Below are 16,568 nucleotides of genomic sequence, written 5' to 3' on the forward strand. Positions count from 1 at the left end.
TTGTTTATTTGCTTTTAGATGACTCCTGGTTGAGCTTTCATATTTTTTCTTCTTAAAAAAAAAAAGTAAGGTCCTTCTCATGTTGTCCATTTCTCTACACACGTGCACTGCACAGACTGCACACACCTCTCCCATCCAAACCCGCTCCAAAACCGCACACCATACAAACCACCCTGTTGCCCCTCCCCCTTAATCAAGCATAAAGAATGTGCAATGTAAGGGGGTCCTCTGATTGGTTGCAGCTGATAAGCTTGTGTCCACTGGCCCACCCTCTTTCCCATCCTTGTTGCCATAACATCCCCTTGTATCTAATGTCAATAGAGCACTGGCTGGAGAGGAGATGAGAGGAGGTGGAGGGAAAGGAGCATATAGACAGGATATACAGTGAGGAGAGGAGGGTATGGGAGGAGGAGAGAGGAGATACAGTGAGTATAGGATAAGGGAGGAGGAGGAGGAGAGAGGATGGCAGCAGACGCAGGAGTAAAAGTATAGGGCTAGAGGAGACAAAAGGAGAGGAGAAAAGGCATTATAGGAGACAGTCAGAAGAATACAGTATGTGTCAATACCTAAAACTACAGAGAAAGGTCAAGCGGTCAGTGTTTACTGTAATTTATCTGAGCGATGTGGGATTTAAGTGAAATAAATATTCAGACCATGGACAGATGTTTGAGTGCTTGTGGTGAACAATGGTGTTATCTTTCAGAAAGTTATTGATCAAATATATAACACATTTTAATATGCATTAAAAATGGTAACATCATAAACGTCTTAATTTATGCTGTGAGGAAATATTCTGTTGTCTTGGATTAATGAGAAACCAACAACAAATAAAGATTGGCACAAAATAATCATGCAGTGTGCATGCCGTTGGAATTCTTAACCTCGAATGGGGTGCATAAAATATGGGACTCATATTTGCAATTTATCAATTAGTTGACACTTTGACAATAGGGTCTCTTAACTGAAGCGATACCGCTAACCTTGATGGATAGGATCATTAATCTTTGTTTATTTATTTTTTATGCTGTGGGTATTAATACTATTTCGGTTTAAAAAAACAACAACAGTTATTCACTACAGACTGTTACACCAAACAATGTGTCCATACTGTATTTTTAATTTTATAGTCCAATGTAGGTACGGGGAGTTTATTATTTGTATCTGTGCCCTGTGTTTTTAATTTTCAACGTGTTGGAGCTGAGCTCTGTTTTCGTTTTTGTCATAACATATACAAATCAATCAAAAATATTATTGAAAAACAAAAGAATTGTAAGTTAATTTATTTATTTTCCACCAACAATCTCATTTTATAATCTAAAATGTTGATGGGTCCTCAATGGAAACCATGCAGTAAGCTCACTATAGCATAGCATGTGATTTCGGCCATGTTAATTTGTGTCCCAGACTCCCAGACAATGTTCTCTTTGTTGACACATTATTTGCCATGAAATGGTGCAGTCTTGAATGATTTAGTGTGACATGGTGTGGAAGAGCCGAGTCAACTTCATGTTGTTTCCACAACATCATCTCTGCTTGGCATGGCCATCAGATGACATAGGAAGCAGCCAGTCTCATAATCCAACCAGAAATCAGTGATTCTCCAAACAAATATTTTGGTGACGGGCAATATGTCATATGACATCTTTTATTCTCATCATCATTTTTCGACCGTGGTCGAGATCATGGATTTCACAATGCCACGCCAGACTTCCCGGTTCTTCATTGCCATCCCCAGTTCCTGCTTACTGATGCATGTGTCCCTAGCGATGACATCAGGGAACGACAGTTTTCTACCTCTGGTGTGGTTTGAGGCAGGACTCCAGAGAAGAAGGGAAGATATAACCTCATTGTCAGCTCTGTAGCAGTGGCCGGCAAACTGTGTTCTTCTGGATCGGACTAGTGAAGAAACACGGGGAAGGTTGCCGTATATTAGATTATTTATTATTTTATTCTAATATTACATTATAAGCGGGAAATGGCCTTCCCCCCCTCCATGTGCTTCTTCCAGAAATGTCCCTATGACACTCGTTTTGCAATTAATAGGCCTAATAATAAAATCAACAATGATAAACTTCTTCAACTGTTTTGACCACTGTTTTATCTTTCTTCACATTTATTAAAGTGGTACACTTTGTGTAGTGTAAAGCTTTACTTGTAGTTCTGATTATTCACCAATTAACATGTTTACATAATTAAACTACAAGCATAGCGTTAATTTAGACTGCATCATCCAAGGACATGGTCAGCTCAGCTGCAGTATCCAATCCAAATGAAACAGATTTCAAACAATATGTCACTCGTTCCGACAAATAACATCTGCAAAGTATTCACGTGTGTGTCCTCGCTCCAAGCTCCTCGGGAGGCTCCTCTCTCCTCTCCTCCGTTCCTCGACAACTTTGTTTTCTTTTGGTTTTGAGCCAGTTCCATAAAAACATCATCAAGCCACTACTCACTTGTAATACTCAAATAAATCGGGGTTACGCTTGTAACCTATAGTTTTAACTACATCTTAAGGGGAGATAAAGACTGGAAATGTTTTACTAACAAAAGTGTCTTTATTGTTTAATGAACAAAAATCTAGTCATTTCACTGACTGTACTGGGATGCTGACTGTACTGTTACATATCTGGGACAACTGATTCGGACGTTTGCATTCTCACATAGTAGTGAGATAAGCACCCCATAACTTATCTAGACATTACCCTCTAGGTAATGTCTAGATAAGTTATGGTTTGCATGTATGAAAGTAGCTCAAATGAGACTAGACCTATAGACTCTTCTAGGCTCTTCTAAGCTCTCCCCTCTGTCAGTCAGGACATTATTAATAATATGTATTTTTATCGCAGGTAAATGTCCACATGAGGCATTTGTCTCGACGGGGCTTGTGCAATGCATTACAATATTGTTAATATATATTGTTAGAGTGCCTTTTGGTGTACCATCTCCATTGCTCCAATCATCACCCACATAATAAACCTCTCCATCAAATGGACAGCTCCCTCAAGATTTCAAACTTGCAAAAGTAACCCCCCTGCACAAAAATGGCAGCAAAAATTAGACCCCGACAACTACAGCCTATTTCTATTCATAGCTCCATCTCGAATGTGATGGAAAAAATAGTCTATGAACAGTTTGAAAAGTATCTTGCTTTTCAAAAAAGAATGTACAAATTCCAATCTGGCTTCATCAAACCCAAGGTGGATGCAAATACTGTGGCATGGAGTGGCAGCTGGTGTGGTTTGGGCCTTACACCCCACAAAGGGCACTGAGGTAAACAAGCAACGTTACAAGCAACAAGCAGACAAGCTTCTCTTGGAGGCTCCCGAGACTAACTTGAGGAGTAGGGGCGACCGCACCTTTGCTGCTGCTGTTGCTCCTAGGCTCTGAAACAGCTGGTCCTTTTATATTAAAGAAATGTCAACTCTGTTGAGTCTTTTAAATCACTTCTCAAAACACTTTTATTCTTTGGCTTTTAACCGCACTTAATGTTTGAGTCTTGATTTTCTTTTGTTGTGTTTTTTTTTGTTCTCACCCTGTACAGCACTTTGGTCAATTTTGATTGTTTTAAATGTGCTTTATAAATAAAGTTTGATTTGAGTTTGATTTGATAACATTCTGTTTCACTGCAAGTGAGAAACTCTGACCCGCTGTGGTAACTGCAGTAACCCAAACCACCTTTCCCTCTTTCTCTGGCGTATCTCTGCCTCGTATCTGGAAATTAGCATAGCGTAGGTGTTGAGTTAGCGGCCAATCGAACACTGGCCGCCAGCAGTTTACATATATCAAGAGACAGAGAGAGTGAGGAAGAGAGAAAGCTGACATTTCTATTCTGTTTATTTGTTATTCTCGAATCACTATATTGTGGCAGACTCAGGCAGAGTAATACATAGTATGTATTCATATTTATAAAGAATTTTCTTACTTTTCTTGAGGAGGAAAGAGACAGTAAAGATGTAAGGAAGTGAATATTATAAAAACATGTCAGAAGCTGATTAGGTCAAGTACCATTATGTGGTACTTGACATTTTGAGCCATAGGGTTCCCCACATTTAAAATGCATACAGATAATGAGAACACTGGAGATTATGCAATAACTGTGGTTATTTAAGCAACATATCAGAGATGCTTCTCCTAATGCGGTAATTACGAGCATTAATGCTCCTTAAAATATCCTGCATTTACATCTTTACAAAGATTAGACATCAACACTCGTTCAATTGAAAAATGTCACATTGGTTACTGGTTATTGTAAGCCTGCCATTATGTGTGATTCGATTAATTGAAATATTTCATATTTGGCTTTGAGATTGACCTGATTATCTGTCTTATTCTGCTATGCTGAAATATTGCAAATAACGTTGCTTTTAATTAAGCAGCGTATTAGGACCATATAAGTGTGTCAAACCAAAGGAGTGTTGCTGTAGCTGTAGCTATGGTCTCTATTATGGTCTGTTCCAGAGCGTTGCTGTAGCTGTAGCTATGGTCTCTATTATGGTCTGTTCCAGAGCCATATAGTAAGCCATATAAGTTACGACATTGAGCAGCCTGGACAGTGACTAGTTAGAGTTTGAAATACATTGTTTTCAACATCAAGACGGGTTTGTTTGATTTCTCATAATCCACCCTCATTGGCTACGATTGGCTTAGAAACTTTTCAGGAGTAGCCCGCTTTGTACCCGTTTTGTACAAATCGCCACAACTACTCAACGCAGTGTCCGATTGTGGTGAAACTGTGCATGCGTATTCCCACTAGGCTTTGGAAGAAATGCCACTTGACAGTTTTCAAATCAGCCTCATGGTGGCGAAACAACAGGCCAAGCCACGTCACACACACACACACACACACACACACACACACACACACACACACACACACACACACACACACACACACACACACACACACACACACACACACACACACACACACACACACACACACACACACACACACACACACACACACACACACACACACACACACACACACACACACATGTCCCAACACTGTAGCCTTACGCCATAGGCGATAGGCCATAGACCTGTGCCCAGAAGGGCACTTTTTCTATTGTGGTGAAACTGTGCATGCGTATTCCCACTAGGCTTTGGAAGAAATGCCACTTGACAGTTTTCAAATCAGCCTCATGGTGGCGAAACAACAGGCCAAGCCACGTCACACACACACGTGACGTGTTGGTGAGATGTTTCAAAGATGCATAAAACAGCTTTAGGAGACCACGGAAACGTGTGCGAAACTGCGCTAATCGGCGTTGCCGTTAAGTATTTTTAATCTTTTTTTTAGGTTTTGCTTCGCTGAACTTCTCTCTCCTCTCACTTTCTTGACTTCCTTGTTGACTTCCCATTGTACCGCCTCCCGCACCGAGACTAGCTAGCTGCACGTCCTAGTTACTGCCTCTGATTGGCCGACCGCGTACATGCAGGATGTTTATAATTCTGTTGTGTCATGGGATGCGGGACATGGGAAGTGAGGAAGAGAGACGTTTCAAAGAAGTGGCCACAGAGGCAACATTACTCCCTCCCCTGGTCAGATGTTGAATTGGATTTCCCCCCTGCATGTTCTTGGAATATCTAATTCAACATCTGACCAGAGGAGGCAGTAATGTTGCCTCTGCGCCGTCTGCGGCCACAACTTCCTTGAAAAACGCTCGTTCTACTTGCAAAAAAGAGATTTCAACCTTACTACTATACTACTAGGACTTTGCAGAGGAAATTATGTAAAAATAAATAATAATATGTAAATAATAAAAAAATAAAATAAAAAAATAATAATGTAAATGCATGCCTTTCAGCCTTTGTATCCTACTCGCCTGGCAGGTATATCTCTTTGAAAACCTTTAGTGCTACGATTGTGCGCGGGGAGACGACAATTAACACATGATCTTGCCTGCCCAAAACGTAATTCCTGGATACGCCACTGCTTAGGTGACATTCACACCAGAAAGCTTTGCTGCGATTAAAACGAATCCTGCTGCGCATTGTCAGAAAGTGCACTTCGTTTGGCAGGTGTGAAGGCTCATTCGAATCCTAATGCGTATCAAAGAACCGCATTCTACTCCGAGCAAAAACGGGGGTTTCGCTTCGCTTCCAATCGCACTTGATTACGATTCGGTGCAGGTGTGAATGCAATCCGCAGTAAATAAAGGAAATGAAGCAAACAATGTGGCGGGTGAGGAGCTGAACACAGTTGGAGACGGAGAAGGCATATTTTACGCAGCGCAAAGATGTCCCGTTACCGTGGATAGACGTGGTCGAATGAAGCACTGATCGAAATGAGGAAGAGTACATTAATCAATTGCTTAAGGAAACACATACAAACACTGCAGTGTATAGCCTACAGAATATTCTGTCTGTCTGTGCGTGCCGTAAACATGGAGTGCTGTCACTGTGTGGGGACTGGGGAGTAGGGACTTTCATCTCGATAAACTTGTAAACATTTTGCGCTGCTGAGTGTCTGTTATATCAGTGCGCTCAGCGCTGTGCCTCCATGCCCAAAAGAACAGTGCGTGGCTGCGTGCGTAGAGAGAGAGAGAGAGGTGGGGGGGGGTAACTTGACCAGGGGGGGGGGGGTCCCAGACGGCACGACACATGCACGTTATGAGTATAATTTTATCACAATAGATTTCACTGTGTAGGCTAGTTTATGAATGGAACACATTGATAAAGGTCCCCCTTGCTGCATTTCCAATTGCTGCGGATGACAGTGTGAAGGCAAACCGCAGCAAATTAAATATGCAAGAATCCCAAATTCTCCACCCATTCGCATCGAGTCTACCGAAGTATTAGGTGGGAATGTGACCTTAGATAGCATTTTATACAGACTTATAACATGTTACGTAGACGGCACTAGAATTGCATTTTTATGTAGTCATAGCACTTTATAGTAGGCCTATATAAGTATAGTATAGTATAGTATAGTATCCTGTATAGTTTCATTGTATAGATATTTCACTGTTACGTTATTAGTTTACGCATGTTTCATGATAACTACTTTTTATGTATGTGATGTATTGCCATGCTTCTTGTTCTTGCTTATTGTAAATCTGCTAAATGCCTAAATTGTAAAGGTTAAAAATTGAGAGTACAGAGATTTTGAAGTTGTGTGAATTTCTACCTCTGTAGGGGGGTATTCATATATGCAAATATCATGACCAATGGCATTGCAAGACTAAACAATGAGCATCAATGATGATGTAAAGGTGAAAAAAAAGAACAGATTTTTTTTAATGAATTAATTGATTAATTTTAATTTAATTAATTAATTTAATTAATTAATTCAATTAATTAATTCAAATATAAATTGTTGTAATGTTGCAAGGGTGGGTCTTAAGGTCTTAACTCGTCACTTAGATGTTCTTGTCCGCTATTAACAAAACTTCTGAGAGCGGGACAACCTTTACTTTTTGGATATGATGTGCGGAAAAGGGTAAGAATGTTGTATAGTGGAAAATATGCGCTGGTTTTGAAATTGTATAAATCTTAAAAACAAATCTAAGAAATTCCATAAATAAATAATAATAATAATTAAGAAAGTGGTAAATAGTCTTCGCTGTGCGTTGTGAGCTTGCAGATCTGCTATTTTCACTAGTTTGGTCTAATTTCTCTTTTGGGTCTCGTCCTGAAAAGTTTGGGAACCATAAAGCAAATCAAAATGTAAAGGGTTGAGATCACTAATCTAATTAGATCCACCTTAAACGGGTAATCCCGGACTATAGCCCCTCCCTCTATTTTCCGCGGCGGGGCTCTCCGGCAACTCGCTTCCCTCTTTTGGTTTTCCAGTCACGAAAATCACGGAACTACTGGGCCATTAATATTTCCCTCGTCTGGAGCAGCGAGGTTCAGTTTATCTGCACTTACCCACTCCGAAGAAGCCGAAAGAAATAATTTTCATTGTAGGTCTAATTCGTGGATCTGGACTGGAGGCTATTTCTTTCTCGGGTGTTATTTTCCTCCTCTTTGGAGAAGAAGGGGGCTTTTCATTGGTTTGGTTTTGAAAGTGAAAAGTCGTGGATTTTTACTTTTCCGGATGGGCTGTGTTGCATGGCGACGACCTGATGTTTTAGTTTATTAATCTTTCGAAGTCAACTGATTTAGAAACTAAAAAGAAAAGCTTATCTTAAAATGAAGCCTGCATGTCTGTAAACTGATTCCCTTCGTCTGTCTGACTGCCTTCCTTCCTTCCTTCTTTCCTTCATTCCTTCCCTACCGCAGTTATCAAGTTGGACTGAAGCTCCAATGGGAGATAATCAAACCCATACAATTAACACATCATCCCCGTACCCTGCCTAGCGGCAAAAACTGTCATTTTTCCTCCAAAGAAGAGTTGACTCACAAGATCAACGTCGAGACATTCCATTGTGACTGAAACGAAAGAAAGAGGGCACATTTTGCATCAGAGACAGACCGACAGACGGGGACTTGGATTTAAAACCTTTTTAAAGGGACTGTCATTTGGTGCCACTGACGAGGCTGGGTCTGCTCTGCGGTGTCATGTTCTAGCTGTCTACACTGTTGGGTAAGAAAAAGCTGTGTTCTGTTGCGTTTTTGTTGACATGCACACTTTCCTTTCCACAGGTGCGAAATCACAGTTGTAGGGACATTGCTGTAGTCTGCTGTGTTTTACATGCAACATTGCAACCAACCAGGGAAGGGAGTCCTCGCATCACTGGAAAACATCTCGTAATTTGGCAGTTAAACCAGCGATGTTTTGGCAATCCCCCCCTCTTCCTTGGGGTGGAAACAAACACCGATTTTGTTCGCATTCTATTCTTGTTAGTTTAATGAGTGGGGTTGGCAGGCAGACTGTCTGAGGTCTCCCCGTGTCTTGCAACAGTTTGCTCTCATGGAATTTGACAGGCACGCTATTTCACCATTAGGACCTCGTTGGGTAAGGCAACGTGCAACAATGGTTTCTGAGCAACAGTGTTTGATTATGAACCGAAGGTGTGCCATGAATGTTATGTGATGCATATAGGCTGGCTTATTGTTTGTGTGCCTTCGGGGTAAGCTTGTTATTTGGCTTGCTGGAACAGCTCTCCGTCGACATTGACAGTTGGCACACACAACAGGCTACACACCCCTTGTGCTTTTCTGTCAAGTGATTGTTATAGCCAAATTGGTCCCATGAAATAGACAAACCCGTTTTTTATTTAAATGTTTTTATTGTTGGGCTACTTGTCCCTAACCAACCCTCACCCATAGCCCCCCCCCCCCCCCCCCCATGAATAAATAAAAGGAAAATAAAAGGGGCAACAATAAAAGTTGTTTAGGCAAAATCATTCACTGTGTAATTGCCTCTAGTTTTAGTGCAAAAAGTAAACCCTTCTTACGTCATTTGTGAAGATGGGCGTATATATAAAAGCTTCTTCTCTGTCCTGTTGTCGCCTCCTCCTCCTCCTCCACCACTGTGTTTCTGGGTGTGTCCTCACGCTATTGCGTCTCGGAGAAAGAGGGAGACCCCGCATATTGGCTCATACTCCAGCCCTGCTGTGTGACCTCCAAACGAGGGCATTTCTCATTTTACATTCCCCTCCCTACTACGACGCTAGTTTAGCGGATGGGCATATACCAACTGATAATGTGAAACAATATTTGTGCTTTTGTGTCGAATACTAACCTATTTGATCAAGAGTTTGTATTCAGCACCACGAGTGAACACGGCAATATATGAATATGGAGACTTGGCGAGTCAGATCCTACATCAAAGCAATAGTCACACTGTCACCCTGCTGTCTTACAGGTCTTTGTCTTGGTGTCTTCTCCCTTTTTATATTAATAATCGGGTATCTCATATATCAGTTATATAAGGCTACATCAATTATTTGTATTTGGACCTATATTGCAGATGAGGGTGCTAATTGATTGCTGTTTAGAATAATTGAACACACACACACACACACACTTTGTTCAAAACCTCATTTACAAATTACATGTCATTTGGATTTTACACATTTTTGTTTTATGAGGATATTATGCTGCATAGTTCCCATGAAAACTTGGATGACCAGAACAGTTATTTGACAGGTCTAAAACAACCTTCCAGATGTAAAATAAAATGTCTTAATTTTTTTTAAGTAAGGCAACTACCTTCCGTATAGGTGGACATTTGAAGAAAACCTTGGCAGCCTTGATGTTGGAGGGCTGTTGGACAAATGTAGAAAAAACTTTCAATGGTAAAGTGTAGCTTGTGAAAGACCAGTTTGTCCGTCAAACCGTGTGTGTGTGTGTGTGTGTGTGTGTGTGTGTGTGTGTGTGTCACACGTGCGTGTGTGCATGTGTATTTCCCCTGTGGGCTAAGGGAGTTCAGAGCTGTGCACATCAAGCTGAGAAGACTGTTGGCCTGCCAGCATCTGTTCTCTCTAATTAACAGACAACTCTGTATATGTGTGGGTGTGTCAGAACAGTTAGAGAGTGAAAGAGAAGGACTTTGAGGTGTGTGTGTGTGTGTGTGTGTGTGTGTGTGTGTGTACTACAGCACTGTATGTGCACACTTCAGAGCTGTTGAGATTGAGAAAAATGGGGCCAAATACCTCCTTCCACAAGGTAGAATGGGCACACATATTTTATATTAAACCATCTTACAGGCATATATATATATATATATATATATGCTCCTTCAAAAGAGTAGTCTAGATCTTTTGGTTTTTGTTACCGTTTTTATTTTTGTGTTGCATCACACTTGTCTGTCTTTCACCACAGTGGCTGAGGCTGACCAGCACCCCTCGTTAGCACAGTGATTCAGTGACTCGATCCCTTTAATTTCAAGGACCCTCCCTCCCTTTCGGGTCTGCGCCCCACAAATTGTGGCGCGCAGATCCCACAATATGTGGGGCGCAGACCCTACTGTAAAAATTTAACTCACTCTTATGAGTTAACCCCCGTTGACTGAGATATACAAAATGTGTAGACAATGTGTCAGCATATTCATGTGTGAACGTGCGCAACATTTAGAGTGGAGGCAATATTGTTTCGGCATTCATGCCTGCTTGGGACCAACAACATTGCAGGCAAAGTCTTGGAAAAGGAAGTGTGAAGACTGCCGGCAGCATCATGATGTTACTTGCATATTTTGAGTGTAACTTGTGTTCAATATTTAATCTTTACATTAATAAAGGAGTGTTCCTCTGTATCTATCCTGCTGAGTACAACCGCACAGATGAACCTAATGTGTTAATTAAGGGCCGTTTAAACATTCTAGGCTGCAGGAAAAGCAGCACATCCACCTCTGTTAACCCTGTGATGATGAATGATCATATTACATTATTATTCTGCCTGTAAGTGTAAAATGGTCGTTTTCATAGCCGTTTCCTCAGCAGAAAACCATTTGTTCTCGTCGTTTTTTATTTCAATGGATTTGATCGTGACAGCCCTAATTGGAGATGGGTATTGCTAATGTTAATTATCAATGTTATGGACTGCAGCTGGATTTGTACTGTATGCCGCCCTGAACATTTGTTTTCGGAAGGCATTTTCCCACCCCCCCCCCCCCCCCCCACACACACAACAAACTTCAGCCATGTGTGAATTGCACAATCATTACGATTTCAGTCATTTTCTGTGCAGCCCTACCTGGAATCAGTGATGTAGCCTAGCACAGATGAAATGGAGGCGTCTTTTAAAGTGACGTGTGTGTGTGTGCGTGCCTGCGTGCGTGCGTGCGTGCGTGCGTGCGTGCGTGCGTGCGGCGGCCGGCGCGCGTCTTCACACTTCCTTTTCCAAGACTTTGCCTGCAATGTGGTTGGTCCCAAGAAGGCATGAAAGCCGAAACAATATTGCCTCCACTCTAAATTTTGCGCACGTTCACACATGAATATGCTGACACATTGTCTACACATTTTGTATATCTCAGTCAACGGGGGTGAGTTAAATTAACTCCTGAGGATTTTACAGTACAAATTGTGGGTCTGCGCCCCACAGACCCGAAAGGGAGGGAGGGTCCTTGAAATTAAATGACGTGTTCCTTCTCTCAGTCTTGCGCCATAATTCAGCTCCCTTACGATGCCATTTCCCCTGACGCCTCGGTCACCATTCTCTGCTCAATCTCCAATCCTCCACCCACCCACCTCCACCCACTACATGCTCTTCTAAACCCTCATCCTTTCTCATCTCATCTTATCTTTATCTCAGGTCCTCTCCTCTCACCACTTTATGGTTGAGTGGCACTCTGTCTGCGTGTAGAGTTGGTTCCTGTCATGCTAAACCCCCTTTCTCATTCGAGAGGCCCTTGGGTGCCCCTACACACACACACACACACACACACACACACACACACACACACACACACACACACACACACACACACACACACACTCTTTTGCTGTGCTAAATAAGCATGCCTGCCTGGGTTGGTTTACATTTTGTGGAGAGGGGATGAGAGTAGTAGGGCAACAAGAAAACAATGGAGAGAGTAGCGTATACACAGTTAATATTATGGTTACATGTTGATATATGCTGAGAAAGGTCTTCTCTTCATCTTGTTGAAGTCTCCTATTTTCAATTCTCTTACCTCTGGGGGATTATTATGTTGTAACATTTTCTACTCCTAAAGAATATTTTTGGTGGAGTGAGTCATTCAGGTACTGTAGGTGTTGAATATCACTGGCATGTATGTGACAAACGCTAGCAAGCTCATGTGGGTGTGTGTGTGTGTGTTGCATATTTAGCACTGTGTGGGAGTGTTGGCTGCTATGTGATGGTGGCTGTCAACACACACACACACACACGTGGGCAAAAACTGGGCATGCACACACACACACCTGCACAACAATTTATGTGTGATATATTAAGTACATGTGCTGCAAGTCCCTATGGTGCCTTGAGGGATGTTGCAGCCTTGGCAGCAGCTGATGGTGTTGATACTGTGGAGAGGAAGGAAGAGGGTGGGTAAACCAACACCAGTCATGTCATACAACACGGTAAGATTGGTTAGGCCATCGGACATTATTTGACTTTTTCGGAAAAGGCAATTAAGAAGCTCATGTGTCCTGTTTTTTTATTTTATTTTTTAGACCCAATCTTGGGAATCTCATCTGGCAACAGTTTCCCCGGTAAGACGTAGCGTGTGGAAGGAACACATTATTCCAACCAGTTCATTTCCTCTCCATCAGGCACCCCGGCTGACCACAGGGAGGCAGTATAGAGACCAGGATTACTGCATGTTTTTTGTGAGGGTAGTGGTACCCTTACTACCCTAGGGGACACGGGGAGAACATGCAAACTTCACACACAGTCTCTTTCGTCAGCCCCACTTAGGGTATGGGTGCTGATGATGCGGAGGAGAGAACACTCCCAGACGGGAATCGAACCTGGGACCTTGTAGCTGTGAGGAGACATTGCTACCAACTGCGCCGCCGTGCCCCATTTATTCATTTTCTGTTTTAGAACAAGCGTTTTAGAAGTAGTGAGTAACCTAGTAAATGATGTGGGGCTCCACACAATCAGATAACATGTTGCATGTCAACGCAGCTGCAACAGCTGCATTCACACACTAATTCCGCTATAGATGCAAGCAGCCATGTGCCTCAGATTGCAGCAGTAGCATGTCATGTCATGCAGACAGCCTGCTGAGCCATCATCTGGCTAGCATGCTTACAACAGAGGCAGACGTAAAGGTAGCTCAGCTCTCGGCTGCACCAAAGTCAGCGGCGGTAAGCTGCTGTCGAATTGGCGGTGTGCACTGTCGGGTCGGAAGTTGTAGAGCAGCGTCGAAAGCTGATCGAAGTTCGGTCGGCTTTCGTCTGTCTGGTACTTGGGTAGCAGCGGGCTGGCGGAGAGGAGATGGAGTTCTCTGGTTGGTAGGGACACGATACACAAAGATAGTCTAAATACGGATACCGGTATGTAACCATAAGCATGTATGTGTTTTTTGTGAAAATGACATCAAGCCGTCTGACGGTGTCTGCTCTAAGATGCATTCAGCATCCAATTCCTAGCCCCGACATTTGTCATCACTCGATCCACATGTTGCCTGTGTGGAAAATACTACATTTAAGGTAGCACTCGGATACAGACCTGCTTGTGACATCAGACTAAAATCTGGTGATTGATTGAAATATTTATTAACAGTTTGCACTTTGCAGAATTACAGTACATTACAAGCACAAACTCAATACAAAGACTGTTAACTGTGAGTGGACGACCCAATTAAGCATTACACTTGTTTACAAGAGGGTCCACCTTGTTCAATTCATGAAAACATTTAGAGGCGTACAAATAGACACTTCTATATAGTCAAAGAACAGAACAGGAATTCATCATAAAGGAGGTAAAAAGGGAAAAGAAACATACAGTGAGGGGGGAAAAGGGGTGGGCGGTGGGGGGGATTCAGATTTTACGGGGGCCAGTTTCTAATTGCAGCCGTCCGTAGGTGCCCTTTGAGAGCGGTTTTGAAGGAGTCAAGGGATTTGCATGTCTTAATGACTGTTGGTAGGGCGTTCCACATTTTGGTGGCATAGGAGCGAAAATAATTTAGTCCCTTGTTTGTGCCGAATCTGGGTTGTACATGGTTCGTTGCACTCCCTCTGGTGTTGTGGGTGTGGACTTCGTTAACATTAAGGAAGTATCTAGACTCATGGGTATCTTGGTGGTGTATCGAATCTTGTGGACCAGACCCATTGCAAGATGCTGTACTCTGTCGTCGACCCTAAGCCATTCCAGCCTGTCAAAGTGGGCAGGGGTGAGGTAGGTTCGGGGGGTAAGGCCAAGTAGGAGCCTGACCAGTTTGTTTTGGGAAGTCTGGAGCCTAGTTTTAAGGGCCTTTGAGGTGCTGTGGTACCAGGAGGTGCATGCATAGTCAAAGAAACCTCTTAAGGTTTTCAAGGTGTTTTTGTTGACCAGTGAGGAGATCCTGTAAAGGAATCTTGTTCTTTGGTTGACTTTTTTGATTACGTTGGTGGCCATTTTATCACCGGAAAGATTAGCCTCCAGGATGGAACCTAGGTAGGTAATTTAATCTTTACGTGTGATAACATTGTCACCCACTCTAACCAAGAAGCCATTTGCCTTGCTGAGATTACTATTAGATCCAAAGAGAATGGATTCAGTTTTTCCCAGGTGTAAAGATAGTTTATCAGTGAGCCAGATGCAGATTCTACCGAGTTCAGCCTTTTCAACCTGCAGTTTGTTCCTGTCCGAGACTAGCAGTGCCGAGTCATCTACAAACGGGAACAAGTTGCAGTCACAAGCTGATGTCATGTCGTTTACATATATTAGGAACAGTAAAGGCCCTAGTATGCTTCCTTGTGGAACGCCACAGCTCACTGGGAGGGGGGGGGGGGGGGGGGGACAGTGTTCCATTCACCTCCACCATCTGTTCTCTCCCCTCCAGGTAGGATTGCATCCAGCTCACTGATGTGCTATCGAAACCAATTGCTTTTAGCTTGTTAACCAGTATGGAGTGGTTCACGGTGTCAAAAGCCCATTGGAGGTCCAGCATGACCATGCCACAGTATTTGCCAGCATCCACCTCATGTTTGATGTGGTCGCTCAAATAGAGAAGGCATGTGTCAGTGGAGTGGGATGTTCTGAAGCCAGATTGGAACTCGTACATAAATGTATTTGTGGCAAGATACTTTTCAACCTGTTCATAGATATTTTCCATTACTTTCGAGATGGAGCTTAGAATAGAAATAGGGCAGTAGTTGCCAGGGTCTAATTTACTCCCTTTCTTGTGCAAGGGGGTTACTTTGGCCAGTTTGAAATCTTGGGGGACCTGTCCCTGTTTGATGGAGAGGTTTACTATGTGGGTGATGATTAGAGCTAGCCTGGCTAATAAGCCAGACCGAATCAGCCGTTGGCAAAAAAAATTGCCTGCCGCCGGATTACGTTCTGGAGAGGCTCAATTGTACGCCCATTTCCTACACCAGATAACTGGTGTGGCCAATCGGGACACGGTATGCAATATGGGCGGGCTTTGGTACATTGACGTTCAATGCTTGAGACCTTTGACTGACAGTAGCTCTGACCAATTGCGTCAAAGAGAAAATGTTTGAACCCGCCCCCCGGGAAGATCCATACACAGCATCTCCAGACTCAAATACCACACGACAGTGTGATTTGAGTCTGGCTTATTAGCCAGGCTAGATTAGAGCTATAGAGATGGCTGAGTCTCTGAGAAATTTGGAGGGAATATTGTCATGGCCAGTGGCCTTGTGGGGTTGGAGGGCATTCAATTTCTTAAGTACCTCATCAGTTGTTACCATAACTAGTTTAAAATCGTCTTTACAAACACCTAGGTTTCTGTAGAAGGTTTTAATGTGCTCTACACCAAAGAGCCCAGAGTGGGAGGGCAGTTTGTTAACCAGAGTTGTTGCTATGTTTGTAAAGAAGATGTTCAAGTAGTTGTCCACATCAAGCTTGTCAGTGATGAGAGTGTTGTTCGATTTGATGTTTATGTTTGAAAACCTGGTTTTTAGTTTCTGACCACAGCCTAGTTGATTGTTTAGTAGCTTCCAGAGCTCTCGAGGATTGTTTTTGTTTTCCTCTGCTTTATCATTGATAAAGTTACTTTTAGCTGATTTAGTCATGCTAGTTACAATGTTTCTTAGCTTGTT

At 42.6% G+C, this 16,568-nt stretch overlaps 1 protein-coding gene across 1 annotated transcript in view; it reads left to right on the forward strand.

Moving 5' to 3' along the window:
- The first annotated feature begins 7,735 nt into the window (after positions 1 to 7,735).
- Positions 7,736 to 16,568, forward strand: part of atp2b4 (ATPase plasma membrane Ca2+ transporting 4) — a 146,026-nt gene continuing 137,193 nt past the window's right edge. The window contains exons 1-2 of the mRNA XM_079510344.1: positions 7,736 to 7,910; positions 8,230 to 8,533. The gene's annotated coding sequence lies outside the window, so the exon portion shown is untranslated. The remainder of the gene's footprint in view (positions 7,911 to 8,229; positions 8,534 to 16,568) is intronic.

The sequence above is a fragment of the Electrona antarctica genome (assembly GCF_951216825.1).
Source record: "Electrona antarctica genome assembly, chromosome: 9".
In the NCBI taxonomy this organism is placed as follows: Eukaryota; Metazoa; Chordata; class Actinopteri; order Myctophiformes; family Myctophidae; genus Electrona; species Electrona antarctica.